The 27,561-nt window shown below is 35.6% G+C and overlaps 1 protein-coding gene across 5 annotated transcripts in view; it reads left to right on the forward strand.

Annotated features, from left to right (window-relative positions):
- The window catches only part of LOC126850493 (protein tincar), a 108,834-nt gene that overhangs the window by 32,115 nt on the left and 49,158 nt on the right, over positions 1–27,561 (forward strand). For all 5 annotated transcript variants that reach the window (XM_050593569.1, XM_050593576.1, XM_050593571.1 and 2 more), the window contains one exon: positions 20,352–20,396. The gene's annotated coding sequence lies outside the window, so the exon portion shown is untranslated. The remainder of the gene's footprint in view (positions 1–20,351; positions 20,397–27,561) is intronic.

Here is a 27,561-nt window from a genome sequence, read left to right on the forward strand (position 1 = left end):
ACATATATAAGCACGTTATTAAAAGATCATATCGTTGAAAATGTGTAGAGAAATTCTCTCATAATTTCATATGTGAAGAAAATTTAAAAATGATAAAATTGCTGCATTTTCTTATAGCTAACTTAGTAAAAGCCATTGCTGTTTTCATATTTTTATTAGAAAGAAATCGCTTTCATTTAATTAATAAATCTCGCTATATGGGACAGAGCGTAATGCATTTCGCACCGACACGTACAGTTTAACGACAGATCTTATCTTTAATCACACGTGTGGAAGAGAAATTTAACTTGCACTACGCGACGTGTCTCTCTATCTCTTTCTCTCATTCGTAAACGTGCATTCACGTGTGCATCGGCAGCATATTCAGTGTGAGATAGGACTTCCGACGCGCTTTTCCGACTACGTGACGTCCGGACATCCGACATCTGCGACGTACCGCTGCCAACACCATTGCCGTCAGAACGGATGGGACGGCTGACCGCGGTATTATTATTACGAGCGCGAGTCTAATGCCTATCAAGTTCCCCGAAATTCGGATAAGCGCGCACCCGAGCATTATTAACCGATCTCCGTAATCATGGCAGTTTCAAGGCAGTTCGATATCGAGCAACAAGATTGCTTACACGGTAGGAAAACACCTCGCCGAAGATGAACGGTTCACTGAACCACGTTTATAAGCGTATCGGCTGGTACGCATCTACTTAACAGTGTATAGCTTATAGATACTATCATAATTATACTATATGATATGAAGATGATTACTGAAAGATACTTAACTCGCGTCGCTCCGGAGAGAAGATTAAATTTATTTTGAAATTGCTTGAAGATAAAAAATGTCAAAGCCCAATTAGTTCTTAAATTAATGGAAACGACGAGTTATTTGCAAATTGAGCTTTGAGGAACGATACCGTGTTTTAACTAATTTAATTTGGATCGATTTAATTTGAAATAACCACGCACTTGCTTTTCGAGAGCGTAATTTGATATATCTCTCTCACGTATTGGGATAATATAAAAATATTTTAATTACAAAAGATTAATCGATATACCGAATTCGACGGTCGATGATTTCTATAGCTATGTATGTAGTGGTGCGCGGTATAATTCCGTGGCTTGCATCGAGCCAGAACGAAGTTATCGAGTAGGATGGTTATATGGGGGTTGAGGTGGGAATGTCCCGATATTTGTGGAAAGCTGGCAAAGTTTCCCTCGCAGTAGTAATATAGCGTCTGCGAAAATCGATATTCGATAATCACGAAATTCCAGGGCTTGTGGCGTCGCCTTTTCTTACGAATCTTGCTACAAGATATTAAAACGGCCAAAAAGAGAGTGAAGTATAAATTTAAAAGCTTCGTACGGTTTAATACAAGACGCATGATTTAATATCATAGAAAGGGCAGAGGTTAGTTAGAGCCTTCCCTTCCCTCTCATAAATATAACTGTCTTTTCATTTATATATATATATATATATATATATATATATATATATATATATATATATATAAATTTTGTATAATTTCCTTTTTCGTTAATCGATACAAATTATTTGTAGCTGATAATTAAAAAAAAAAAGACAGGAAATTCTCGAGTTATAATTTCAATAAAAAATAATAAATTGTCGCGTATATATATATACATCTTTTTCTCTCTTTTTAACGCGACAATTTATTATTTTTTATTGAAATTATAACTCGAGAATTTCCTGTCTTTTTTTTTTTAATTATCAGCTACAAATAATTTGTATCGATTAACGAAAAAAGGAAATTATACAAAATTTTAAAAAGTTTTTGCTATTTGCTTACGGTAATATCATAAGGTTTATCATTATGTTAAGAAATTTTGATATTATAATAGCATATTAATAAAAATACAAGAGTGACGATTCTAGCTTTATATATCAAACTTTTACTAAATTTTTTATTGGCTTTATTATACTTTTCATTTTTAATATAGATAATATTTGATATGCAAATTTCGAAAATACGCGTCACGTTAATTGTGACGGACGCGTACAGGAATTTTTGATTTGAATTTTTATTTTAATTGAATTACGATTTGTCGTTCTTTCGTACACTCTTTATTAAATTTTGCTGGGGTTTTTTAATTAGAGACTGAGCAACGTTGTTATTGCTGCCACTTTGTACATGTGTATATTCTTTGTACGAAGCTTTTGATATATCGACAGACGAACAGTATACGAGCTTATTTACACTAGAAATTTTACGAAAGTTTTTCTGTGCTCGGGTTGAGATTTCCATTTTGCTTACACGAGATGCTTGCGAATGCAAACATAAACCTGCCGCGTTAGTATGTACGCATCGGTGTAATAAGGTCGTTGGCGCGCTTTATCGTTCCTGCACGCGTTATTTCTGTTTCGCCGCAAACGGAAACGCGCTCGGCTAAGGCGTCTTACTTTATTTTCTTTATTATTCGAACGGAACAAAAGAGTTGTACATACCGTATTGGTTTTTCAAACGAAGAAAAAATTGCGATTAAAAAAAATGTTGCTCAAAATAATATATATATATATATATATATATATATATATATATATATATATATATATATATATATAATTAAAATGATCCAAAGAAAAATTTTTTAATTTTTATTAATGGTTAGAGATATATTTTCCATTTTAATAACGTGCATAATAATACACATGAAAAAAAGAACAAGCATGTTTATGGTATATGAAAATGAAATGTAGAAAATAATTTGCATCCGCAAACAATTTATTTCAACGTGTACGCCGTTTGTCAAGCGCAGAGCATCCAGATGGCAGTCTATTTCTTGCCGTGTCGATTTAGTACACCCGTAACTGCGCATGCAACTGTGATCTTACCGCGGAGATCTTACAAGTTTGTCGCTTCAGTGGGTGTTGTAGATAGCATCTCTTCGACAAACTCGAATCTTTATATAAGAACATGGTTGTTGAATTCTGTATCGAGATTATGCTTTTGACAGTGCTCATCGGCGCTTTAATCTTCACGAACAATCTCTAGCCTCTCTCTCTCTCTCTCTCTCTCTCCACTTCATCGTCTCATAATCTATGCCTGTCGGCGTTGAAATAGCTTATACGGAAACAGACGAACAAGATTGAGCTCAAAGTCCTTTCTTCGTATGCTCCGCCACAAAACTAATTGCATTCATAAAGGTATTAATATTCCCCGGCTGAGTTCCATCAAGGGGGAGAAGGAAGCTTGGGTTTCCGAACGGATTATTAGGGTAGCTGGATTTCTGATGCAGTTAATTCCCTGAGGCGTCTCTTTTGCTTGATTTTCGTACCTCAGATTTTCGGAAACGCTACGCTTGCACGAGCGTCAGCTGTATATGATTTATTACCATGTACATATTAATATTAAGATTAAAGGATTTCGGGAGATTTTTTAGAAAAATTAGAAAATACATATTTTTAAAATCAATGACTTTTATAATTTTCTGTCAAATTGATCATCAACAAAATTGGAATTATAATATTACGTAGATATCTGTAATCGTGTTTGTGTTTGCTGACGTGTACTCATGTTTTACGCAACGATATTACACATACACAGTGATTATATAGGTTGATAGTTGTACCTTCATTCATATTGATATGCACGCAGTAAACACGAAGAGGACAAGAAAGTGTGGAAATGTGACGAGATAGGCGTCGCGTTGCGTGCGTTGGAATTTCGTCGGTGCGTGCGGAAATTACATTGTCGCACGCCAAGTGACCCATTCTATCGATTTTCTCGTTGGTGGGGTGCGTGTATGTATGTGTGTGTGTGTATGTCAGAAACTTTGACCGCGCGAGTTATACTTGACCTGGCAGCGACGAAGAACTTTATAACGAGCGAATGTTTTGCGAACAAGAAAGAGCGAATAGAATATCAAACACGAACTTTTGTTTTAGATTTTAGAATATATGACAAATGAGTGATGCTGGACTGAAAAGGGAATAATTATATAGTTCAAATGGTTGTTGTTGCTATTACTTATGTATGTATATATGCACTGCTAATGAATATATGCGTTATGCATTTGTTTTGTTGAAACATCAGGATAATCTATTTATGTTAAATTGGATCATTAATATGTAGGATTACGATACTTATGTTTATATGTATAAGCTTGTATTCTCTCTAATAGCTTTTTTACAACAATAATTTAGCGAGAAGAAATTATAAAGAGAAGAAAAAATAAAATATATTAAATGTATAATAACTCGAAACACATCTGATTGCACGAAAATATCTAAAAATTAGACTACCCGGGAGATTTGATAATTTAAATTTATTTTTATCCAAATAAAAAACGACGATTATTTATTTTCGATCGTATATTACCTTCTTTGTGTAATGTTATAAATAAGTATAACAGAAAAGCCTTTCGCATACACATACATATGACGTTCTCTCATGCTTAACTTGTTAATTCCCTTAGTTGTTCCATTTAATTATTAATTCGAGAACAATTTCCCTCTTGCATTATATATACCTACATTAGGATACTCTTAAAATATCATTTTTACGCGCGAATTGTTTTTATGCATCAAACGTTGGCAATTTTCCTCGAATAGAAAACGAATCCATAAGTATCGAAAATCAATGCATGCATTCTGTGCTTTCTATCCCTTCGGGCCGCATCCGACTCTGCAAACGCTACGACGACGTGATGTGGCAAGAGAACTAAGCGAAAGATATCGTTTCAAGAGTCTAAAAGCGTAACTACAAAGCAGTTGCGCGCGCGTAATTTGCATAATGCGAGCGTTACGACGAGAAGTGATCAGAATTGGGCGTGATAACGCAGTGAGACTCGACGATAAGTGCTTCTTTTTATCGTTACTCTCAGGCACGAAAATGTTCCTCCGTAATTGATCCGGCGAACGAGCCAATGTCCCATCGGGATCCCGCTGTCACCGCCATTTCTGTTAGCGATCGACGCTCCGCGATAAGATCTAGTCGTTTTGCTCTCGAAGATATTTCAAGAGTCGCAATCTTGTATTTTTCTCCGCGTATACTTATCTTACTTTACGATTATTATTGGCATCATTAGTTTTAAGTTGCATCAATTTGGAAGGTTCTTAACAAATAAAAACGAGCAATGTGTACATATATATATAATTTAAAGAGGGATAACAATATTAAAAAATATTATTATAATTGAAAGAACATTTTGATCGCGCGAAAAGCCAAGATTAATTACTCGATATTTTTAATTCGACACTTTATAATACAAGTTGATGTTCTTTAGACGCTATTCTACTTGATATTTTTATCTCGCAACTTGGCATGAAGGAAGCTCTTGAAATGCATGTAATATGTCATACTCTCACTAGACAAGTCTGAGTACCTGCTGCTACTGGTGGATACAAGTCTTACCCTCTTACTAGTCCCTTGACGGTGAGTTCCTTCCCTCCTGACACATTTAAAGACCCAATAGATAATTATCGTATCTCTGTCAGTCATCTTGCTGGATGAAACTGACAGAAAATCCGACGTGGCCTACGCGTGTGCTTGTTAACCGAGACATTTTCGAGATCCTTACCTTATTCGTAGACAAGAAATTATGTTAATTCCGAAAATATTTCTCCTTCCTTTAATACGCCCTTGAAATGTTTCAACGTCATTACCGATTGGATAAATTTATATCGCGAGTGTGTTTGCGTGATACGAACTTAAATCGGACAGAAATCTATGCGAGATATTATTACGTAAATAAAATGTTGTCTTATATAAATTTTATTATATATTATAAATTAGCTAAAGTGAAATTAAAGTAAGACACTTTTTTAATTAAACCGCTACGTGAGAAAATTTTTCAAAAAGTTTCAATGACTTTAGGAAGCATACGTCTTCGCAAGCATATTCAGATTTAGAATAATCGTAATCCCTATCTACGTATAAAGTCAAAGCATTGACGCGCTATCGGTTGCGTTATCCGAAGCCATTCCTCTACCTATCGAATATCGTTTGATCTCGAGGTAAGTGCCCATAGCGACGCGCGCAGTGATATTTGCACGTATACCCTCGTGGGTGTGGCGCAAACTCATCTGCGAAACGGGGGCTTTGTATATTAGGTTCGCGTCGGTAATTATACCCCGCCGGAACTGACGCTGACAATGCGGCCGCGCGTTGATAAGAGAGAGAGAGAGAGAGAGAGAGAGTGCCTGTGTACGTTAAGGGAATGGACCGTGTATCGGATCATCTAATGGAATGCCGCAGCTATAGTCTTCGGTTAGAGGAGAGGAATTGAACGCACGATCCTCGGCGCGATTCTCCTCTGCGCGAGCACGAGCGCCTCTGCATTGGCATGGAATATCGAAATCAATTACCGGATTACTCGGCAAACCCCATTAACAAACCTTGTCCCGGCGAGCAATGATTAAATCGTCGGAAATTCGCGTGATCCTGCCAATCTAGTCGGATCTAGATTGATTTCGCAGCAACACGCAGCTAGCACACCTGACTCGCGTCGAATCGAAAAATTAAATATATATATATATATATATATATATATATATATATATATATCGGTTTTGTATGTCTTTCATTATACACGAGTCTGTTAATCATCGGCGGTTTCGTTGATCCTCGACAGAGTAAAAAGTGGAGGCAACTTAACGCGAGTTAACGTAACGAGCGACGTGACACAACACTGTACATAAATCTAATTAAATTCACGAGCCGGCCAATTTCATCGATTTTTTTTTTTTTTTTTGTAATTATACGGGATCCCTATTCGAATCCATTGAACGTGACGGTAATGTCAGTCAACAGCACTGCGGCGAATTCGGCGGGAAAGCGCACGCCGTATCTTGATGTCGATCCAATCTCGTTCAAGGATTACGAGGATTACTCTGGAGGCTCCGCGGAAGGGATGATTTGCCGCGCATAAGATAAGTGACCAAGCGGTTTTATCGGCACCGCCTTAATCGTCGTATACGCGAGCGAGTCATGTTCTTTGTCAGATTCCATGATCTCACAAATCTTTTTTTTTTCTTTTTTTTTCTCGTCGAGAGAAGATGGAGCACGACGGCGACGCGACCGTTTCAAGATAATTATTCGCTTCAGATTTAATGGAATATCGGAACGGGATGAGGCTCCCATTAAATATATAAGATGCATTTTTTTCAAATACTTTTTACAAATGATATGTCTTGCACTCATTTTTATATCTTATTGAAAAATTTTTAAATTATAAAAATATATGATAAGAATTTGACGTATCCTTCGGGAGAATTTTAAAGAAATTCGAGGAGGAAAATGAGAGTTGAACGACTGTCAACTGTACGAGTCGTACCATTTGCGATTACAGATTGCGCACTGGTAGCTCAGTTGCCGGGGAACCGTTATCGGCTTATAAGAGGATGAATGTCGAACCCTGGATGGAGATGGCCATATCCTATGGAGGAGGGAGGAGGGGGGAAGGGGAGGGCTGGTGTAGGATTCGCGCCGCTTAGTAGTGTGCGCCATTGGGTATTGATTGAACGGAGGTAAGGCCAGGAGTTTCGAAACTGTTGGAAGGGTTGTAGCGAAAGGGTGCCAAGGAAGGGGGTGAGAATGATTGCTACCACTTTACGCCCAGAGTCCGTCCGGTATTATCATTTATTATCGAAGAATATGAAGTACACTTATCAAAGCGTGATAAATATCTTTTTGAAAATTATATGTGCAACATTCTTGATAAATTCCAGCTATCAATAACTCAAAATTTGTCATTAATCATTAGTCAGTTAGTAATAGAGTTAATAGAGTTAATAGACTCCAATTTTAACGAAGTAATACATGATTAACATATGATATATTTCACACATTTGATAGTATTTTTTTTAATAATATATTTAAATAATTTTTCTTGTAATAATACTGACAATTTTTTAATTTAAGAATATAAAAATTGATAAAGTTAAAAATTTAAACTAAAACTGTAATATTTGATTAATTTGTAATATTGGATTAAATTTTAATATTGGATTAAATTGTAATATTAAAAAAAAAAAATTGAATTTAAAAAAAGATACATTTTATAGACCAGGATTTTTAAGAGCGTGATATTGTAGGAACACTATAACAGTTTCTTTGTCACCTGTATGGTTCGTGTAGAAAACACCTGCTTACTTGATTATGGCCCCTTGTCTTTAAATATGCTGATCGATTCGTGCGATGTGTGAACACGGATTATCTTGTCCAGGATTTTTCGAGATAAACGCTTCTTCAAAAATCGCTCTGCACACGCACGTTTTTCACGCACTTGCGCGTATGCATATTTTTACATTGAAAAGAAAAGATCATCAATATTTCAAGTAGTTTTAAACTTATCGTTCATTCCCCACGTTTCTCGACGTCCAACAAATTACTCGTATAATTCACTTTCATTATTTGGACGTAAAAATAAAACTAATAAATCTACGCGATGTTTTTTTCACTGTCCAGCCGAAGCCAGGTCGGTAGAGTTCACAGGATGTGGCTAAAAAAAAAAATTATTTGAACTCGGAAGCCGCAGCTCACACATGAGCGCGTTAGTGCGAAATCCGCTTATTCATATCGCGTTTAAACGCGCGACTCTGCGAAGCACACGTGTCGGATGTATTATGTTGGTGCGTGCAGTTTTGGTATATCGCGAAAAGCCGGTTGCGTAAAACACACAGGCACGATAACGCCGAAAGCTCTAAATTAACGAGCAGCTTCGCTGCGACGCTAAAATTTCTCCGTACGCCACATAAAAATATGAACGCGCACATTTACGTATGTCACGTAAAGTTCTTAGGATCGCGGTGTTCTCTGCATGCATGAAAGCCATGTGTGTTGATGGTGTACGAATATTTCTCTCATCTCACATCTATCTCTCTCGTACACCTTGACGATTTTCACGGACTTTTGTTACTCTTTGAACCTGTCCTGCATTAAATACGTGAATCGATTGAATCGCAATATCTGATAGATACATTTAATCATCGCAGAATATATTTCTTCGTGCTCGACATATTTTCGTTACATTACAAACGAACGACGAAGATTCGTGGAATACGGGAATGATTTACATCGAAACTTGATTGCAAGATAGAATCTCTTTTTGGTCAGTGAGTGAAATAATTTATTCGATTATTCTTAATTATGAAACTGACTCGTTTTTATTAAAGCGATATTATTTTCAAATGGATTTGAAAGACCGCAAATTTACTCGTAAAGAGTCGCTGTTTAATTTCAGAAGAAGATGAGTTTACATTCACGATTTGATGTCTTCCAATTTAACGTGACTGGCCTATAAATACGTGACTGCTAAATTCGCGGGCCATAGTAGCGGCAAATATGCCTCGAGAAGCAACCTTAGCGCTACCTTAAGCTTCCGGTCACGTACGAAATATTTACGCGAAAAAATTCAATGCGGCAGATATATTTCTTAAAATGCGGCACACATTTCCCTCCCTTCTTTTCTTTTCTCAAATCTCGAATATTTCATATATAAATCGAAAAAAAATCACTTTGCATTTATCCAAAAAAAAAAAAAAAATTATTTATTAAAAAAAAAATTATCTATTAAAAAAATTACACGATGATATATATTAATATTGTATCATACGATTTCGAAATCCACAACTTTCTTCTCTTGTATAACAAAATAATCCTAGGCATTTTTTTGGTCTCGTTTCTAATTTTTTATGAAAATCTTAGAGCATGGGAATTCATATTTACCAAGTGTCTGAAAATAACAGTGAGAATATGCTCTTTGCAACATCTGTATGCCGGAAATTCACCGGCACATTTCGGCGTGGTATCTACGGTTCCTGCAACCGAAATCCAGATAGAAACGACCTTAATACGTTCCCATATCCCCGGCGATTAAGCAGGAATGCCTGGCTTACTATATTTCTGTAACTTGTCGATGGTTCCCGCAAGATGGTGACTACACACCTGGCACCAACATTGACTGCAATTGCTCAAACACGGCAAGACTGATTGCGCGGTAGACCTATTATGTTAAAGTTATAATTAGTTGCTGGTTATTTGCCTCTAGGTGATTAGGCAGATGGTTTTGAGGCTCTGAGTATGAGTAATGAAATTAATTACATAGATAATTTGGTGGTTATAGTATTATACGAACAATGTTTTATATATGTTATACAAATTTGATCTATGAAGATTTATAAATAAACAATGTTTGCGATTTCTCCCTTTATAAACCACATTTTTGTATTAATCGCGTATTCCAACTTGAAAGTGATTTGTTTGTAATATCACAGCACGTATGTCGCAAAAATAACTTTAATTAAAATATTGTCAAAGATTTTCGCAGGATATTAAATTTCATGAAATAGCATTTGCATGTCTGTTCTCGATTACATTACGATAACGGTACGGTATTTCGTAAAATAATAGTAGAATAATAGTAGAACATCTCTTCATTATAACTGGGTTTCATTCCTGCAACTTGGGCATAAGACAGCGCGACTGTTTTAAAGCGAGGAGAAGCTGTAATCCACGTTTTATGCGCGCTTTCATTACCGGTTGCCCGAATGGAGACTGCAACTTTTATAGTACAGCACCGTAATTAAACTTTAAAACGACGCGTATTATAATTATAAAGTAAATGAAATTTGATTTTAGTTTCTACCAAAAGCAAATTCTGCTTTAACGTTACCACATCTTGCATTGAGCGCGATATTATCGTAAAGACATATGAAAATCCACGTGTAATTTAACGGAGCGTGGAAGATATCTCGTGCGATCGATTCCTCCATTCGTAATCGTCAGATATTCTCGATAACACATCTTTTCACTCTCCTCGCGTCCGAAATAACATCGTTGTCCGCGATTATGTGCACGACCCGAAGCACTTGGGGCTTGTACTGTAACACCCGCGAAGATACGGCATATCGAATCTATCCCTAGAAACGCCCGCAGGAACGGAATTGGGGGAAGTTTAAGGGATGACTCATCGCTCACCCTCCCAACTGACGCACCACCTTGCCTTCCTTCTTCTTCCTCTTCCTTATTTTTTTTTCCTACTTGGAAATATGTAAAGTGATACATACAGGCGGGATCAAAAATTCACGCGCTTTCTACGAGATGCTGAAAGTATAAAGAATGGTTAAAAATTATTTCAGAGAGAGAAAGAGAGAGAGAGAGAGACTGTGTAATCACAATAACTCCATTCCAAATTACAAATGATCAAAAATTGGATTCTCATTCTCTCATATATCGCGATATCTGTATCAATGTCGTCGGAAAAGAAAGAGAGTTTAAAAAAGGAGCGCATTTCCATATTTATCCGAGATGCGAGAGATTCTCGTCCCATTCTTTTGAGCGTAGTATCTGCAGAGTATCTCCTACGCGCGCTCCACGATATTCCCGGCATCGATCGGCATCGGAGGGCGGAGCAGGAAACAGGCATTCCAACGACTCCGTTTCACGTTGCAATGCCGCGGAAACACGTGCACGAAATGATTTCGGGTTAGCCGGACATTCTTCCCCCTCGTGTCTCGTTATAACGCTGCTTTGCGCTAACTTTCCGTTCCTTCTCATTCCTTTATTAAAAGATCAGAATCGCACGTTCAATTGCGTAGAATCGTTGCATATTTTTACTTTTTACGCATATAAAATATGCGATAAGAGCGCATGTTTAATTTAATTATATAATAAATTTAATAATAAATTTAATAATAAAATTATTTAAATTAAATTAAATTATATTTAATTTTAAAGATTGTCTGAATCTGGGATTGATTTTTCTTAGTGAAAATTCCAAATTTCTCTCTTTAACTTTCAACATTACATTTATTTATTTATATTTTTTAAAAGAAGCTTATAAAAATTTTTTAAATAAAAATCTACCTGAAATTAATTAAAGAATATGATTTTGCTATTATCGTATAATTATATAGAATTTCAAGCGTGTTCAGATTCCGCGTACGAATCTTCCTGCGACATGTTAACATTCGTTAACGTTTATACGCTCTTCGACAATGACATTTTCGCGAATTGATAAACGCGCGAGTGGCTGAATGAGGTCTTTAACCTCCGGCCTGCATCAGCAATCATTGTTTTCCTCGGAATTATTAATCATACGAAGCGTGCGTGCTCTGGAAAAGTAAATTAAACGGAAATGCTCTCGCGGTATGGACGTGACGAAACCGACATACTGGTTTCGTTGAATCTGCCGCTCTAAATATAATCCTTCTCGTCGTGTCGAACGAGTCTTCTATTACTTGCTTATTACTGGAGCGGGTAATTATGACGTAGTAAAAATATCAGGTCCATAAATGCGAGACGTAAGATCGCGGCATTAGTAGTATCGATGTGTATATATTATAAACTTTGACTATGTGAATATTCGCAGAAAGAAAGAAGACCATCAATCTTTTAATTTTGCAATTAATAAGAAAAATTACTTTTTTTTTTACAATTTAAAAAATTATATTTACACTTGAATCTCCCACGATATTCTCTCTACAAAATGCATTTCTTTTGAAGAATTTATATAGTATATTTATTCATAGAAGAAAGTCACTGTTGATCGTAAATATGGAATCGCCAAAAATATAACAGTTACCGACGTGCCTGCCAATAAGTCATCAGCTTCGCAACGAAGCGAAGATGAAATCCGTTTTGCACTGGCGCCTACGAAAATGCATATTTGCAATGCTGTCGACTATAAAATTCCGTTCCCATTACGTCCAAACTTTTTCCATCAACTGGAATATGTAGTCAAGATGACATCCGAAATACACATTTCTATGAATATTACGATATTAAAAATATTCGTTCATTTTTAATCTTGTATCAGCCATTAAATACAATTATATTGTTTTATATTTTTCATGTATTATTCGCGAAAAGCCCGTAAATTATATTGCGTGATTATTTTACGGATGAAAATTTCATTTCGCCCATGGGAAATTCTTCATGTGATAGATTCGCGCCGCATAGTGTAAAGTATATTTCGCTCATTATTCGAAGCAATTCGATGGAAAATCGATGTTCGTACGGAGAACAGGTTGCAACACTGATACCGCCAGTCGTGGCTTTCATTGTTATGTCGTCATTCAACCGCGACGATCGATACGAAAAGTAGAACAACTTCTGCGAAGCCTCGCGTCGGTACCAGGAAGAGAGCTGCTCCGTAATGCTTCTACTTTGTATTTCCAGAAAATCAATTTTGCATTTCCACTTACAAGGTAGCTGAAATGTCACTGAATGAATAAACTCGTGAGTATAATGTATCTCGATTGTATATTGATGCTTGAAAAATAGTTTACATTAGAGAAATGTAGGAAGAAGAAAAAGGATTTAAGAAAGTAGAAGAAGTTAAATAAAGAAAAGCTTTTCGGAGAACAGTCTAAGAAAAGAGATCAATGATTTTTTTTTTAATCAATGTATATTAACATGTTACTACACTGTTTTTACATTTGTTGTAATAATTATTTTTTCAAAATGACTCTAATATAAAATGACACTCATATTCTTATTTTTTACTTCTTATAATCATAAAAAATTGATAATTTTAAATTTTTTACATACGACTCTTTCGAGATATTTGTTGCATAAACTTGCATGATTTTTTGCAACTTATTCTCGCTTATAAAGACACGCCTTTTATTTATATTCATATATTCGACAATATTTCAAATACCGTATGTGAAATGCATCGCAATACGTGATATCGATAACAAGGATATGTAACATATGTACCTCCACATGTTTCAAAAAGTAAAATGCAGATAACAGAATAATGGATGCTGCGATGCGTTTTAACACCGATGAAACGAATCATATTCGACGATGTGTAAAAACGGGCAAATGATTGACATGTTTCGAAACTATAATTCTAAAAGGATAGGGTGTTTTGACTCTCTCCTCCCCTCTTTTCCCGGATTTTCTACACATATGTGTGTGTGTGTGTATACATCATTTACATATATTTACATATAGATATAAAAAGAATACATACGTATATATATTTTTTAAAGAGTTTTTGTAAGATTTGTTTTATACACTTATTGAAAAACGGAGCATATCGTTGTATCAAGAAACATCAATATATCAGAGGTCGATTGAATTTCACTTGCGATCGCAATTCAATTGACTACGAAAATGCTTCGAACGAGAAGAAACAATATCTTTATCTATCTGTTATCCCCAGAATATCGAAAAGATGTGCACTTGATAAACGTATAGATATAGAGATTCCTGAAATATTCTAAAAAGTCAATGTCGCGCGCAAAATGCTTAACGTCTAATGAAAGATACATTAAGCTTAATACAATTATTAATGAACTAAATAGATATTGAAGTCTCAGATATATCCATTGTAGTGCTGCAGTTGTAATTGTAGTTCAGACATATGGAATTACAGAAATGTATCCGTGATTAAATGTATCCTTATTGAAGCATAACGAATCAGGATACTGTTAATATCCCGTAATAAAGTGAACGGATGACATAAGTTACAGAATTTCATAAATGAAATTGCACAGTCATAATAATAATAACATTCAGCTGATTTATGTCAAATGAAGTTGTTGTCATTAACGTGACATAATTACAATAATAATTATGTTTATTTAATTTTTAACATGCAAGATTACAAATCTTACTTGACCATGTATCATGGTTCAAAATTAAATTCAAAATATTTAATTAAATATAGAAGACGCAATAAAATGCAATATACTTTAGAAATAAAATTAATACTCTTGATAGGAAGAAAAGAGGAAGAGAACTCTTCAGAAGTTTCTCGAAAAATTTCTCTTCCTTTTACAAATTAATATCGATCTGAGTAAAATAAAGATGTCCCATTAGTTAGTTTGGAATTATTTTTTTATACTTTTAATAAAGTAAGCAGAAACATTGTGCATATTTTTGCTTTGCCTTTAACTTTATTGTATAAGTTTATTTCAAAGATTACAGTGTAGTAGAATATAATAAAGTATAATACAATAAAACGTGTGGCACACATATCGTATTTATTATATTTTATAATGAAGATTTTTTGTTTCTACAGTAATAATATGGTATTGTGCCATTGTTTGTAAACGCAAATATGTATATATCGTGTGGCAAGATTATTTCCATATCGTAAGTTTTCCTCACTACGACTTGGAACGGTAAAAGTTCCTCAAGTTATTCGCCGTAGCAGTTGGATTTTTTCCACTTGCAAATTTTTCTCTCTGTTGCGATACGGATAAAAAAATAAACTTGTAAATCTACCCTATGCATTTTCTTTTTCCATCTGAAACATCATAGTAATTAAAAATTCTTTAGCATCGCACAAACTGAAAAAAGTTTTATTTTTAATACTTGATAGCGTAATTTCTGTAATAATAAAGTATAATTATTTTTTATTAAATGTTTGAAAAAAAAAAAATTATGCGCTATATGTAAAGAAATAAAGAAATATTCACGCTTGTGTTAACACTTGAAACGCGCATGCAGCGTTACAAGACAGACGTTAAAGAGTACACATTGCGCCATTTTCATTCATATTTCGTCTGTCAAATGGAAACTGGCGCACGTCGGTGGCTCGTCGATATTGCCTCTCCCTGCCATTCCAAGTACATTTTTCCCGGATGTGTCTCGCTTTCTGGAGAGTCGGTCTCGCTGTGCGCGTTTACTTGACAATTCCATTACCGGGAGCTCTCTCTCTCTCTGCCGTTGGTGGCGGGCGGCAGGACACGTGCTACCGTTCGATTAATCGAAAATAGATCGTCGCAGTGAATGCGCCGACGATCGAAGCTATCGTCGACACACGGTGCTTCCAATTCGCGCTTTCCCGAACGTAAACTCAACACGAGTCGCGGTCGAGTTTTCCTGCGGTAAACTCGTTTCCAGTCGACGAGTACGAATCGCATCGAATGAAGCCACGAGAGCTGACGTATATTTCGATTGGACAGTTTCTCTCTATATATACGATTGCTTTATACACAGGCAATGTTTCATATCTTTACACAAGCCATATATCTACAGGTTGCAGTTAATTACCTCTCACATATATTGCTCCTCGAATCGTCTCAATCCATATTTTCTAATAATTCTAAATGTGATTGCAAAGACAGGGAGAAATTTATCATACATTTACAGAATTCTTCAAGAATTCGCGATTTATATTTCAATATTCTTGTAACAGACTTATATATATATATATATATATTGCGCAAAAAATCTGTAGGAAAATCGAAATAGGCAACTTTTGTATAAGTTTATTTCAGTACTAGTTAGAGCGCTTGTTCCTTTGTTGTTTCAGTACATAGAGGGACTTTTCGTAATCGACGAAAACACACACAGCTGCTGTAGCACGTAAGGTAAAATAGCGAGAAAGAGCTAGAAGCCGGTATGCTTACAACCATGAAAAAGCATCACACATCGTCTTTACACCTATAGTTTGGCGTCAGGAGGAAAAAGAGCGCTCGCGCTCGCTCGGAGATGCATATATGTGTGTGTGTGTGTATGTGTGCGAACGTGAAAAGCGGACGACGAAGAGAGCGGCTTCTTTTTTCCCGAAAGCTTCAGACTCCCGCAAACGTGACTCAGATGAAAAATCGTCTCGCCACCTCTTTTCGTCCTCGCGAATTACCTACGTCGGCGGGAAAGCGGTTTACGTAACGTCTCCGACGTTTCTTCGAGAATACGTGGCACACTTACTAATACAACGTGTTACAGCTGCGTCGGTGATTTTACCTAGTAAATATCAAAAGCACTCGCAACTACACGGAAACTTACCTCGGTAATTTTTCGCGGAAAAAAAAAGCTTGCCGCATAGAATTTTTATCCGATATTAAAAAGAAGAGAAAAATGCCAGTACCATTTTGATAAAGTTTAGCGTTAAATATGGGACGAGTATTTATTTTTAATGCCAAGGAATTCTCTCTCTCTCTCTCTCTCTCTCTCTCTTCCTCAATTTGACTCAACTCTTTAAAGTTACAGAAATGCAGAGAGGAAAACATCTGTGAAATGTCAAAACGAACGTAGCTCGAATTCAACTTGTGCAAAGCACATACCAGTCACAGATCAATCGATTAAATTCGCGAATTTCATATTTGGAATTCGATACGGTGTTCTTCGATGCTAATGTCACGCGTCGCCGGCGCCGTCGCGGTTTCTCGAATTCGCAAATTGCGCGTCAGTATAATTCGGCGCGAATTTACGGTCGTCGCGTATCGAGCTATTCTGGGTGTATGCGCGCGACCGTCCAAACACGAGGCGAAAATGGATGCACGAACGTACGGGAATTAACGATGTACGGCGTGTGTGCCCTCAGCGAAACGCAAATAGCAATGCGAACGCAACGGCAGTCTAGCGAGATTCGCTCAACCTGTGGACGTGTCAAACCCGCTCGAGCGTCGTTCCACGTGTGCTGCTCATCGACACGTGCGCGCGCGCCCCGCGTAACACAATCAACCTGAATTGGAACTAGAGAGATGCACGAATTTAATAGGATATTGATATTTTTATTTGTATATGATATCGCGAATGCCGCCCAACACAAAAGTGCCGATGCTGAGTGTTTGATACTTCTTTACAAAATATCGACGATACTTGGCATCAGTCGAAATGTCGTCTACGATGACCGAGGGAGGCTAATTATATTTTTGTAACAATAAATTAACAAAATATAATAAATTAACGAAATATAAATAATTAAAATCTATTGTAAAATTAAGAGATGAAATGAAAGAGGGGAGAGGAAGTGAATCTGGATATACAAAAACTTTTTATTACACATATCAAAAATTTACACAATCTCAATATAAAAATTGTAAAAAAATTATACTAAATATCACAAGTTGTAAATCAATATACATTTCTATAAAAAAGAAACGTCAAATTTATTAATATATTAAAATGTAATATATGTAATAAAATTTTTGATATATCGCGATTTGTTATGAGATTAAAAAAAAGTTTTTTTTTTATTCAAATAATTCTTGATATCGTGATAAATATAACTCGTACGTTTTGTGTAAATTGCTACGATCAATCAACGTAATTATACCCGCAATCGTTTTCGCGCTTGAAAGAAAGTTCGCGTCATCCAATAAATATGCAATGTGTAATGGTGAAATGGTAATTAATGGATAATCTCCGATATTTCCTTCGAGATACCATCCATCACGATGTTCCCGCGAGATTAATTTTGCTGATATCAGCATCGTAATCAAGTATGGAGACAGGAAACAGGAACAGACGTACGAAAAAAAAAAAAATGAGAAAACATTCCTCATTCTGTGATTTTGTTACATTTGATTCAAGCATTTCTATTGCTATGCTAAAATATATTTAGATTGATTAATAGATGTTAGATGTATTTAATATTTATGTCACGTATTTAAATATTAGATACAATGTAATGTTAATAAAACTTACACGTCAATAATCTCTATAATCTGGTACTCGTTTCCGCAAAAAAAAATTGAATATTCTCTCTTATTTGGATAAATTAATGGTTCTTTTCTCGGAAAATAAACATTGCCATGGGTTATTTCCTAAAGGATAAGGGAAAATGTCGCAGGGAAATACAATACCGTACTTTCTGTACTCATAGAAATATAATTCCACAATTAGATGCACATTAACGTACGCTTCGAGGGACACTCTAGTCGAGCGAGAGCTTGGTGTTGTCGTCTACTTTGTCATTGCAGAATGAGAACTTTGGAAATTCGCCCACGTGGATAATTCGACGACACGACTGCATGCCTTATTCCTACTCTCTCATTTCTATTCCTTTCTCACCATTTCTCTTCTTCGCCTGTTCTGGTAATATGAACGAGGTCGCAGTTTCTAAATTAATTCTCTTAATTAGAGAATTTGGCTAATTATATGTAGCAGAGAGTACATTAATAGAATTGCCTTTCGGATAAAGTTTACAGAAATCTGTGCAAGCGCGGAGAAAATTAAAATATATAAATGAAATTCGAGTACAGGATAGATGAAAATTAGAATCGTGAGTTGGAATAGAAAATGGAATTTTTATGATTTAATTTCTGCGATAAAAAATTAGGATATATATTTCGAGACATTTTCTATAATTGATATAATTATTCGCAATGTTGGCGCGTATGAGATGCAAGATCCATGAATCCAGGAAATTATAGATGCGCCGTTAATTGATCAGCGTCGAGCGGTGCAGCTGGTCAGCCGCTAATAATCGCAATGCCGCATGAACTTCAACCTTGATAAGAAGCGACTTCGCCCGATCGATGTGCCCGCCGCGGCGGTTAATTAATGTTCTCGGGTATTTGCGTCCTGAGACTGGGTCCGATCGATAAATTTAGGATGGCGCGCGGAAACTAGTTTGCGTGTAACACAGGATAATTGTCAGTAAACTATACGAAGGGCGCGCTGAAGATCTATTTAGGAGTTACAAAGCGTTCCCAAGCTAGGACAAAGTTATATATTGCTCGGATTAAATTAATTAAAATTTACACACTCAAATTTATATCGAGTTTATATATAATTAATATTTGCGCGCGTAAATTTATACGAGAAGGAGATCAAATATCGAAATCACTCGCGGAATTGTTATTTTATCTTTATTTTATTATACTAATATTATATTTAATGTACTATCAAAATAGCAATTTCCAAAAAATTAAATCGAGACATGTGAAATAAATCTTGCAACTTTCAAATTGACATATTTATTTAATTAACCTAGAGTTAATTTTGTTAATTTATTGCTATACATAATGTGTGTTTGATTGAAAAAAAAAAAGAAGTTGTAAGGCTTGAAATTTCGATTTATTCCTCCGAGTAATTCTCATTCTGTAATTCCTCTTCTTGTCATGTCAATAGAGATTGCAAGATAGATTGCGCAAGATAGACTTTCGCTTTGTATTTGTCTTTTTAGAAGATCAATAATCCCGATCTGGAGGAGTTGTCTTGCTCAATTTTCCTGTCTTCATTTCACAGATGTTGCGTGCATGTATCGGCTTTATTTGTGAGTTTGCAAGTTCTGAGGCTGTGGAGCAAGGTACTTTAAACTGATTGCGAGTGATGTGTCGGTGTATCATGCTTAACACGACGTAGCAATCAACTTGCCATGGCATCTCGGGTTTTCATACAGCTTGATATAGCGCAGTGTTCTATGCATTTATGAATATTTACATTTTGATTCAAGAAACATCACAGTGCGCTTCTTGTAATAATAAGACACACAGGATGTTCTATTAGTGTTAGCAAAATGTTATATCAATTTTGCGCAATATCTATGCATAGTTAATTTCTGATGTAACTTTGTACATTGGAGAGCTATTTATAAAATTATATTCCCTTTGGAGAACCGAGCATTTTCCAGCCATCTCTTCAATTCCGTAAAACAGCTGAGCATATTCATTTCTAATTTAATAAAAACTTTGCTTTCCGTTTCAGATCTGTTTGGTGGCCGATCCTCGTACGAAGACAGTTTACTACTCGGTAAGTTGATTATCCCGATAATTACATTATATAACACGAGTATATCTCCATCGTCGAAGGATGTCGGGACGCGGTCGCGTCCCTCGGTAATCGTGCGTCAACGTGCCCCTTTTGATCGCAATGAAAATTGCAAGGGGCAGACACATTACGCGATCGTAATCCGAGAACCGCATACAAACACACGCAGTTTCGAATTCCATAGGTAAGGGTTCCCACCAGCAGCAGCGGTTCGCGTTTCGCGAATGGAGGACGCTCGAGCGAGAACCGCAGTTTCCGAGTTTAACTCGCGACCCAGCTCGGCTATTTACCGATGCAATCGTTCGGTAACTCGAGCATTGTCGCTCAGAGGAAAATAGCCGGCAAAATTCTCGAATCTCAGCTAACCCGACGGGGAATAGTCGTCGACTTGCGAAGACACGCTCGAATTGTGCGTACCGCTTCCACTTGTGCCTCCGCCTCGTTCGTCTCGATCCGTTGCCGAATCGATATCATCGCGATCGCGCTAAATTGCCTCCCTTATCTGGGGAAATTTCTCGACAAACTTTTAATCTACTCCCCATCGGCTGAGACCGATTCCCCGAGCTTCAATCGCTTCCCTTTCTCTATCGCTCTTCCCTCTAATATACTAATGCATGCCGGCTCTCTCGATACTGCACCGTCACTCGCGATATTCGCGCGAGTGCTTTTTATTCCGCGCGAAAACTCAATTAATCTCAAGATGTTCCGTTCTTCTTTCTACGCGGAGAAAAATATCGTCCACGTTTATCGATCGCTTTCTATCTCTTGGCATTTCCTTTCCGCTTTGTCATCTTGTGCAGTGTATTTTTTTTTAACTCGACGAATTTAAAGCTCGTTTCTTTGTTGGAAGATCAATTTTTTATCATAATTTATCTTTAAGTATCAAATATAATATCTTGGTAATTAAATTCAATTAACGCTTTTTTGCTCAATTGCTTTCTTCTGAAGTTAGATGAGAATTTTACAATTACTATTACAATGCTTTTCGATACGTGGTTTTTAAATCATATTTTAATGTCACCGTGTATAAATTCGCGTCATAGGTGTGGATGAACAGCTTGCTAAATAAAAAAGTTACGGTGTTTCCAGCTATCAAGTGAATTAACGCGCGTCCGTTGTGGAAGTTATCACGGGGTTTTCTTCTTGAAATCACGCACGTAAAGCCCGCCGACGCACCCGAAATGGACTCCGAGGTTCTAATTTCGGCCAAATCCGTTTTACTCTCCCTATTCGTCCATTTCTTTTCCCTCGTCGCAGTTATATACATCGATTCTTCCCCGACCTCAGATAATTGCTTTCACTATCGAAACATTGTTGCTTCTTACAAAGATGAATAGTTAGTTTCTTTGTTTGTGTAAAAAAACTTATTAATATTTACATTTATGTTTATTAGATATTTAAATATACAGAATTGAAATTGTTGAAAAATTTTTATGGGCAACGTGAAATTTTTTTTTAAGCCCTATTTCTGTTAATTTAATGTCAATGTCATATTTTTAAAAATATAGTGAGTCCTACATGACAGTTAATCCAATCACTTATGTATTTGGGATTTTTTAATCGTATAAACTATAGCGAAAAATACAGAGAGGAGCAGGGAAAAAGGAGCGAACTTTGTCTATTAAGGGAACTTGGGACTTGATGTAAATACATAAGCACGTAAGCTGAAAACCCCTTCGTGCTTCCAACTACTCGCAATTACATATTTCTTAATGCATACGGCGTACGTGCTTAGGTTACGCTTTTGCTTCTTACGATAACACGATGAGGCTACAAAAAGCAGATCACGCTTGCAGAAAAATACTTATGTTAATTAACACGCTACTTGTTGCGTATTAACGATATATTTGTGTAACAATATTTTTCCAGAAACAATGTCGTTTCGTATTCACATTAACAATAATTATGATGCTGCTTTTGATGATAAAAGTTTTTTTTTTTTTAGTATGCACTCTTTATTCATTTTGCAGAAATTTTATTCATCTCTATTCATTTTCTTTATTCGTTTTGCTCGAGCAAACCAGCTATATGATTATTTTTGTTTTATCAATCTTGACTGCAGCCATAATTTCTTTAACTTTCACTTTCACGATCTTGGTGAAGCTGAATGATTTGACATTTTTTAGGGTGTGATAATGATAAAACATCGACTCATTTTTTGGCAAACATTACTTTCTTTCGAGTCAAGAGTCTGTAAAAATGGCTCGAGGGTCACATGGTGCACCGTATTATCCAGGGTTCTCCTGGGTACTCTCTTGGGAATGTAAGACAAGCAGACCGAATGCTCGCGGGGTAGCAATATGGCAGCAGCAGTCGTGAAACATTTGCTCCCTTAATCTAACGTAAGACGGCGCCTAAGGCGGATTATTGAATTGTGAAGACTGTTCTTTCCGGTAACAATACGTCTTATTTGCGAGATAATGTCTTTTTAAAAATAATAGAAAGCATTTTTCAAGAGACGCTCAATTATTTTGTCAAATTGTTTCGTATGGATATTTAATTATAAGAGATTTTTAATTGCAAGATTATTATTTTACTGTTAAAAATGTATCGTCTAATATAATAACTCGTATTTGATGATTCGTATTCAAGTTTAAAATAATACGAATTAAGACTTAAGAAAAAGAGAGAGAGAGAGAGAGAGAGAGAGAGAGAGAGAGAAAGAATTTTAACAGTGATATAATAATTATTGAGGAAAGCTTAAAAAAAATTTGTTATTTTCCTATAATGCTTTTAACCATAAATCGAGCGTATCTTGCGTAAACTTATCGTATCAGAAAAATATCGCAACTGTTCCTTTTATGGATCTCTTATCTTCTTCGCTAATGCATTGTACTATCTGTTTTTATCAGATTTGTATTCAAGAAATTTTTAAATGAGAAGATGTAGATTTGTAGACATGACAATGATGGTATTGTGTGTTTTTTTTTTAATTTTTTACAAATTTGCAGTTTGCACACATTACAACCAGATTTGTCGCGAATATTTAACATATTTTAAATTCAGAGAAGAAAATAGGGCCTGCGCACGCCCGTGAATCATTTCCGTAGTCATATGACATCCAATATTATCGGATGTTCCGTGATGCGGAAAATATTGTCGACGCAGATGCGCCATTATGCGGGCGAGAAATAAGATGCGCGCGAGATCGGTTGATCTACGGACACCCCTCCAAGATCGTACAGTTTCTGTGGAAAGAGACAGCTTGGTCTAGCAGGGAGCGTCTTATCCACCCCCCCTCCCCTCCCCCCCCCTATAGGAAAGGTCCCCCGGTCTTTCCGGTCGGCGATCGTGGCGAAGTAGAGAACTCCCTATTCACTCCGTCTACCCATCCTCACATCTTTTCTCTCAGCATCGGAGAAATCGATTTTCTTCCGCCTAGGGGAACGACACGGTCCTCACGAAATAGCTAGTCGCATTTATTCTAACGACTCCCAGCAGAGTCGGCGAATGCTATCGAACGAAGCGATATAGTACGTAGTTTCTAGATTTTAGGGCTAACAATATATAGAGAAATATATCGTGGTATGTGTGTCATGTCGTTTAAAACTTAAAATGACACGCGATAAAGTTTTTGATCTTTATATAAATGAGCATGTGCGCATAAGCTGTGCTTTCTTATGGCACAAATTTTCCAACAAATATCTGCTTTGTTTATAAATGTAATGAAATATGTGTTTGCAATAATATATGAAAAAATTAATATATAAAAATATATATTTGAAAACAACATATTACAATTAAATTGAACTGGAAAGATAAAATTTAATTCTATGTAATAAATCATAAATCGTATAAATATATATTGCCATTATTAATAACATTTTATATAACGTGATATATAAGATATATTTGCTACTTTCTTTTTATTAAAAATATTTCAAGATAACTTTCATTTATGATTGATAACATTTCTTGTTCGCTTGATACATTTTCCACAGCAACTTACTATTAATTAAAAAAGATAAACGCTGATAGCTTTTACTCACGAACAAGAAGTTTGAGAGAGTACCGTTTACTAGTTGAAATCGATTTTCTTCAGATTAGGGCAATGACTTGTCTCTTACGAGATAGTACCTAAAAACATTTATTTTTATGGTGCCGAAGGCGAGTAGACGATGAAATAAACATATAATGATTCAATATTGGGGGAGAGCTCCGAGGAGGGCTCTTAAGCTATTCGCTCGGAAGATTTTGAAGAAGCAAAAAAGATGTATTTTATTATGTAAAATGTGATTTTGAACATCAAATATATCAGTGATCAAAATTTGTTTTTCTCGTTGTAAACTTTAAAGGAATGTACTATTAGAGAATACAGATATATAAAATTAATATATATATAAATATATATTAAACTTTTTATTCAAGTAATATTATTATATTAATTTATAATTTATGATTGTTTTTCGTTTATGAGTACTGTATTTTTTATCAAATTATATCTCGATATTGATAAAACGATGAATATTTTTAAATGAAAAAAAGAATTCTCACTTTCTCAAAACCTTAGAATGACTTTTCGTTATCGTGGGTCCGTATCGTCACCCTAGATATTCTTTTCTGTAGATCGGATTTCTATCTCGTGCATGTCACTCATCGAGAGGAATCGCAATTCAGACTCCAGATCGATTTCCTTGAGATTAGAGTCCGCTAAGCCACTACCTTCGTTGCATTTGCTTTTTTTTTTTTTTTTAGAGTTAAGGTACAATATAAATTCCAATATTTTTCAGGACATGTGACATAGCCGTTTTCATCAAGCTGGATATTCTCGAGAAATATTGTGCATAAAAAAAATTTTTTTTTTTCAGGTCTCGTTATTACGAGAAAAAAAATATTTGCTCACAAACTTTGGCTCTTTTATTCGCAAGAAGAATAGTTTTAAATGTTTGCTATGTATTTGTTTCGCAAAACGACTCTCGATAAGAATAACGTAGCGCGATATAAATTCTCTTTATTGCATGCTGTCGATATGGCGATAGGTGCATCTTTTATTTATGAAAAAAATTATTTATCTTTGCTTACTCTCGCGATAACTTTCTCTTTATTGCTTGAGTGAGACACAGGTTTATCATTCTGTATGTATATCCCGTCGGAAACATTTGTGCGACTTGAGAGGGGCTTTCCCGTATATTTCCCATTATGAAAATTAAAGCGATCATTAAATATTGAATAACACTTCGTACGACTTGTATATCCGTCTGCGGAAATACAACGCGACACGGATTTGCCAAGCTGCATTTCTACGAGGGTGTCGTAACGGTCGATAACATTATTGTGTTCCATTTGGTCCTCGGAATCGTAGGATACGGGAAATGGACACTTTCTCTATCAAGCAGGAATATATTCTCGAATGCGATACTATGCTCGATTTGTTATATGGCGGCAGTAAGTTTTCGTTGGAACGAGATTGGTGCAGCGACATCCGTATTACGACCATCGATATCTATTCTTCTCTCTCTCTCTCTCTCTCTCTCTCTCTCTCTCTGACAATATTTATTAAGAAGTTATTTATAAACGCGATGTCAGAGTACGATCCAGATAAAGCGTCTCTCTATTTACCTCGTGTTATAAAGTGACTTCGATTTATTTGCGACAATAAAAATTTAATAATCTATAATTTCCTATGATTACGATTGATTCAGAATGTCTACTCTCAATTTAAAAAAAAAATTCTCTTTGATTATTTTCTTCCTATATTGTAAGCAGGCAAGTGAAAATTATGTGTTTATATATATTCAATATATTAACAAATATTGAATACATGCAGTAATATCCTTTATTGTCAATTTTAGACATCAGAATTTTAGCATTAGAATTTTAGTAAAGGCACATAATAAAAAAAAATTTTTCAAAAAAGTTGCACCAAAAAATCTTGAAATATTCCTTTTATCTTTTGGAATTTTGAACACAAATACTTGAAAGATCAGAAAATCTTTACAAGATTTGAATAAATATTCTATGATTGTTAATTTTTAAATATAATATTCAACAATATGATTTGCAAGATCAAACAATATATGATTACTTTCAATACGTTCAATCGTTAAAATTACGATATTGTCTTGAAACAAAAGTAACATTTATTTCGAATCTAAATATCCATCTTTTAATTGACGAAGATAAACGAAAGCTCATTGACGATTCCCGCTGTCGGACGGAGAATTATACGAACGGGCGGACGCTGTTTCACGCAAACGTTAAAATTAAATACGCTCGCAATTAATCCTGTATTTATGAGGTCGTCGCGGGATATCGAAGGGGTCAAGCAGAGGTCTGTGCGACGCGGAAAGCGTTGGGAGAACACGGAGGGAGAGAGAGTGAAAATTGTGTACACGCACCTATATCTCCGTTGTCCCGGGGAGTGAGGGATGTTCCTGTATCCATGGTGACACGCTGACTCATAGGACGGACCACTGACGAAGATGGTTCGTGGGAGTTGGGTGGAAAATCCTTGGAAGGATTCCTTGCAGCTTGTGATCTATTATTCCGCATCAAGGGCGCGGGCGACTGTGATCCGTGCAATGACCTTGGCAATGTCCTATAACCTCGAGAAAACTACATCACAACATGAGGGGAGAGAGCCCTTTTTGCCTCTGGAGCTCAGTCTTCCCTTTTATAACCCAGAATAAAGATATGTGGTCTCTTCAAGTATAAGTAGATACATGATGCTATGTGATTTATATCGTTATTTTATTTGTCAGTTTTTTTGTAAAATTATTATTGATATTTGCTTTTTTAATTTATATTTTTACCGTTATTATTAAAAACATAAGAGTGGTTATATAAGGACAGAAAGTTCAGAGCATCATATTTCATGTTTTTTTTTGCGGAGACTAATAATCCTTTGTGGAGACTGTCGTAAAATATGACATTTGGCAGATCCAAAAAAAATCATAACTCTTACAGCTTATGCACAAATGAATTGCATCGACTTTTCTCGTCAACAAAAGCACTTTGATATAAGTTTTGAAAGCAACAACTTTTTGTATAAAATATCAAAACGTATTACGTAAATGTCAAAGAAACATTAACTTACAATTTTTACGCTTTATGATATTTCGAAATTAAAACTGAGTCTTTTAAATGCTAATAATAGCTTTTTAAAAAGGATATTAATTTAGAAATATACAACTGGAAAGCAGTTATC

Source organism: Cataglyphis hispanica, chromosome 6 (genome assembly GCF_021464435.1).
Source record: "Cataglyphis hispanica isolate Lineage 1 chromosome 6, ULB_Chis1_1.0, whole genome shotgun sequence".
NCBI classification, from domain to species: domain Eukaryota; kingdom Metazoa; phylum Arthropoda; class Insecta; order Hymenoptera; family Formicidae; genus Cataglyphis; species Cataglyphis hispanica.